The sequence below is a fragment of the Cyprinodon tularosa genome, unplaced genomic scaffold (genome assembly GCF_016077235.1).
Source record: "Cyprinodon tularosa strain WSP-4 unplaced genomic scaffold, ASM1607723v1 ctg917, whole genome shotgun sequence".
Classification (NCBI taxonomy): Eukaryota; Metazoa; Chordata; class Actinopteri; order Cyprinodontiformes; family Cyprinodontidae; genus Cyprinodon; species Cyprinodon tularosa.
In genome coordinates this window covers 11,064-16,220 of record NW_024039693.1, presented here as the reverse complement: position 1 = coordinate 16,220, position 5,157 = coordinate 11,064, and the positions used below count along the sequence as shown (strand labels likewise).

General features: G+C 38.6%; 1 long non-coding RNA gene across 1 annotated transcript; it reads right to left on the bottom strand.

Annotated features, from left to right (window-relative positions):
* Window positions 1-993: 993 nt before the first annotated feature.
* On the bottom strand, window positions 994-3,536 carry LOC119776177. The gene is made up of 4 exons (XR_005279751.1): window positions 3,472-3,536; window positions 2,888-3,069; window positions 2,663-2,782; window positions 994-1,899 (listed from the first exon to the last, which is right to left on the bottom strand). It is a non-coding gene; the product is annotated as an uncharacterized LOC119776177 (long non-coding RNA).
* Window positions 3,537-5,157: the final 1,621 nt, after the last annotated feature.

Below are 5,157 nucleotides of genomic sequence, written 5' to 3'. Positions count from 1 at the left end.
AAAGGACTGACAGTACACCTGCGAGGATGAGACAGCTATTGATGACCTTGTTCCACCCGGTAAGCCTTACAGAGCCAGCAGATTCAACACCGTATGTTGCTTTTGTGGCTTTTTCAGCTGCATGATGCACATTTAGCTAAAAGATGTCCTTATTTTATCCATAGTGGAGACACCAGCACCAGCTGAGGATGGAGCTGAGCAGACACCGCCGGCGTGCTGAAATCAACCGGCTGCTGGAGGAGAACAGGACCCTGAAACGTGAGCTTGGCCAGAGAAAAATGGATGAAGATTTCCTGAAGGAAGACACCGTCAAAGTGAAATACTACACTGGACTTCCACACCTTAAAGTCAACCACTTTATTCTGGTGTTTATGAATTACTGTATTAAAGAAAAGATTGATGCTCAATATGGAATTGACAATTTCTTTGTATCAACAATACACTCTAAGCAAACATTTAACAAGTGGGTTGTTTTTTAGCCATAGGTGTGTTTTGCATCCATACCCAAAAGCAAGAGGTCTCAAACGATCAGATCCTTTTCAGTGTTTATTTGCAAGTAGTGAAACTTGAGAACACAGTGCAGCGCAGAACAGAGCAGTGCAGTTTGAATGCTTGTAGGTAAATGGTTACAAATAAAAAATGGACGCGATGAAAATGCAGTGCAATTACTTACAATAACATAGTATGTATTTATACAAAATGTTCAATCCTATTAATAAGTCGGTCTTAATGAAACATCAATGGAGAAATGGAAAGTGGAGATATTGCAAATTATTATTATACAAATTGTAGTTATAGTAAACATTAACAGTTAAACACTGTTAGTGCAAATTCTTATATAAGTATTTATAATAATATGCATTACTTAAATTGTATAAATAAAGGCTGCGATGCAATATGTCATGATATACAATAATATAATCTATAATTGTATAATATAACAACGTGCAATAATATGCAAATATAACAATACATTGTAATAATACAAAATACTATGCTTTTTATAAAAAATGTCTATGTATAAAAAAAATTCCAAAGTAATAAAAAATACGTATTTATGAAACATCAATTACAAACATAAAAATTGGAGGTAGATCAAATTAAGTAATAACAGATATCAATAACATTTGAAGTAGTGCAAATTATTACCGGTACTATAGTACACATTAAAAAACAATGTTAGTGCAATGTCTTATATAATTACTTTTAACAATATGCATTTCTTAAATTGTATAAATAAAGGCTGCGATGCAATATGTCATGATATACAATAATATAATCTATAATTGTATTGTAATATAACGACGTGCAATAATATGCAGCTGCAATGTCTTTCACTGTCTCACAGTGCTGGAGAAGGACAGCTGGTGGAGCATTTTCAAACTTTGGGTCGCGCAGACGGTCTTGCAGGGGTTTTGGGATCACAGCTGGCTGGACAGGAGCAGCATAGTTGTGAAAGTAGGGCTTCACTGTGGACATACAAACTGACCTATGGTTCTGAAGAACAGGGAACATTGACGATAAGTCGTCCAATGTGGCTTGGGCAGTGCGTCTGCTGGCCCGTGTCCGTAGGCCAGGCATGGGAATGTTGTCATCGATGACTCTGTCCAGAGCAATCCTCTGCACTTTGGATGAAGTGAAGTCCATCTTGTGGGCGACTTCACCGCTGACTTTGTTGATACCTGCTGGTATTTTCCAATAAGCTGGCACATCTGTCACAGTCTTTTTCCCACGGATGCGGACTGCTGCCTCAATCTTAAACAGCAGAGCCCCAACATGTGTACATGCCTCTGCAATTCCAGCCATGCATGTACAGTGTGCACAGCAAACCTGCCCATCGTCAGCAATGATGACCCATGGCTTCAGGGGAGTCTCATTAATGCGCTGAGAGTGCAAGACCTGAGGAGAAAAAAAATAGACATAAATTATGCAGGTAAGGACACCATTATATTTCATTCTATGCTGGAAAGCAAACGTTAACCTCAACCCCTCATGCATGTGTATACATATCATATAAATCACAGTTATACAACAGTAAAGTATAACAACCACGCTGTTATATTGTTATATCACTTAAAAGAAAAAGAAATGAAATGAGCACAGGACATTTAAACCTGCATAATACCTCTGACTGAATGATTTAAGCTCAAAGTTACCCGTTACAGTGTTTTATGAGGTCAGATTTAATAACCCGCAGTCAATACTGCACTCATTTTTCTAAATAGTTCACTTTGAAAGACTCTGATTCAAACTAGGAGTTAACTTGAATGGCCACAGCACTGCACTATTGTTTATTTTTTTTATATTTTGCGGATCTTTGACTAATCTATTCCTTAAAATTTTATTAATAACAATGTTCAATAAATGATTTTCAACAAAATACAGATGTAACACCTATCCAGTTTCTGAATGATGGTAAAAAAATCTTGTTTCTACCAGCAGCTGGGGGAGACTAGATTAGAAGATGGTTCAGAAAACCTGTTAGGACACATTTTTTTTCTAACACTAAGTATCAAACAAATGCTGATTTCTATTTCAGCAAATTATTCTTAAATTTTTTTTTAATATTTTGAATAATGTTTTGATGAAGATTTGAGATTCCTTTCACTGAATGAATGGTCACAAAGCTAGTGTTAAGCTTGAAGTCTCTGGCCAAGCTCACGTTTCAGGGTCCTGTTCTCCTCCAGCAGCCGGTTGATTTCAGCACGCCGGCGCTGACAGAAATCACATTCTGTCAGCGGTGTCTGCTCAGCTCCATCCTCAGCTGGTGCTGGTGTCTCCACTATGGATAAAATAAGGACATCTTTTAGCTAAATGTGCATCATGCAGCTGAAAAAGCCACAAAAGCAACATACGGTGTTGAATCTGCTGGCTCTGTAAGGCTTACCGGGTGGAACAAGGTCATCAATAGCTGTCTCATCCTCGCAGGTGTACTGTCAGTCCTTTGCCGTTTTCTCTTTTCCTGTCTCTCATAGCGTGCAGTCTGTGTGGCCTTTATCTCAGTGTGGCCCAAGTGTAGTGATGGTGCCCAATCCGGATGCGAGGTGTACATTTCATTTGCTGGTTTTCCTGGTGACACAATTTAAAATTATTATCCACAGCAGCAGTGTTGAACACATATAGAACCATAATGTTATCAATGATCCTCAATATACACATTATTAAATTGTATTATATGATTACATTACATTACAAGACGGCTGGTAAGCGCTAGGATCAGCAAAATTTGTAAGTGGTGCTATGACAGCTGTCAACCTCAGGGTTTTTTTTGAAAATGGAGAGGGATGTCCCTGTCCTTGTAGGAACTGGCAGTGTGTTCTACCACAGAGGATAAAATGCTATATCAACCAACGAGGATGAAAATGCTATATCAACAGTCTCTGGGCGCGCGTTCATGCTTGTATGTGGTGCCACGGATGAAGGAAGGAAACACTGTAGGCTATAAAATAAAACCGTGCATCTTTAACTTACCAGAATGAAAATGCAGGGAACACACTCGCATTGACATCAGGATACTGTGGAAAGTTCTGTTCTGTCGTCTTACAGCCGCGATCCAAGCTAGCCGACGACTCTTTGTTATCTGTGAAACTTGGTCTCCGTGTTTGCGCCTCCAGGCAGAACAGCGGTGGAAAGTTATCCCATTTTGTAGGTTTTTCCCTCGGCGATCATGTGATGCGCTGTTACAGCCCACAATACAGCAACGGTTTACCATGGTTGAAATCAAGTTACGGTGAAATTAAACGAAATAAAACACGGCTGAGAGGGAGAACACAGGCAATAGTCTAAGGAAGCCGTAAAGTGCGCCGTCAACATGGTCACGACGACCAAGCCCTATTGCGAGGTAACGCAAAAGGTTTTGCGAGGGAACGCAAAAGTTTTTGCGAGGGAACGCAAAAGTATTGTGAGGTAACGCAAAAGTATTGCGAGGGAACGCAAAAGTATTGCGAGGGAACGCAAAAGTATTGCGAGGGAACGCAAAAGAAAAAAAATTCCCCATGTCCCCTAGGGGGCTCCGTAAATGTACATGTTTAGGGTAGATGTATGTTTTAATATACTTTTAAACATTAGGTATATTGGGATTCATAATTTCCAAAAATGTTATTTTCTCCCTTTCTAATCTGTAGCCTACTACTTGTAGTGAACTTTAGCATTTTTGGCAATGTGTTAGGTCTCTATGAGCTTTTTCAGCCATGAGACTTTTTACTACCAGATAAATGTGTTTTTATCTTTAAATGTTTTATGGCACTAGAGGCTTATCTTACAATAGCTTGACAGGATAGTGGGTATTCGAGATGGGGAGAAACATGCGGCAAAAGGGCCACAAGTCTGATTCGAACCTGGGTCGGCTGCCTGCACGCCATTCACTGCGCCATCAAAGCATGCCTAGATAAATATTGTATTCGTATGAAAAACACAACTTCCAAACTCAAACACCAAAGTTAATTATTGGCAGCTAAGCAGTCCTTTGCGATAGGAATTTTGCACAGACTGTGATATACTGTGCAGCAGATTTAGCAGTAGAGATAAATAAAAATAAATGCAGTCTATTTTAAAATTATAAAAATGAGTAGCAACATCAACTTAAAATGCAATGGATGTGGGAATATATATTCTAACTTTTAAATCTTAAAGATCTGCAGCAGCTACCCTTGTCTACTGATCTAAAACCAAAATAAGTCTTGAACTGTAAAGTATTTCTCTTAGACATGCCGGGTGATGGATCATCATATCTTTAAATATGATTTATTCTATTCAATTAGCTCAAAGAGTTGGCTCAGTGTGCAACAAACACCCAGACAGGGGAAAGCAAAAGGGTGCAAGTTGAAAGAAAATATTGGACCTTTGAATAATTTAAACCATTATCTTTTTCTGTTTAGAAAGTAGTTTTTTTTTCTCAAACAGCATGTAAAAACAAAACCAACTAGACCCCAGTTTATCAGAGGCGAGCTCCTTAGCCTTAAAGAAGTCCCATTTAGAATACAAACTTCTGAAAGTGCTTTAAGTATGAAATTATTATATGCTTACAATAAATGACAAGTGTTTTTCATTTAGACTAATTTCATTTGAATGTTCTTTATCGGAGGCATCCATGTTTGTCAAAGAACACTACTGCCTCCTACTGGTTTGTGACGTCACGGTGCGGTATCGGCTGTTGAG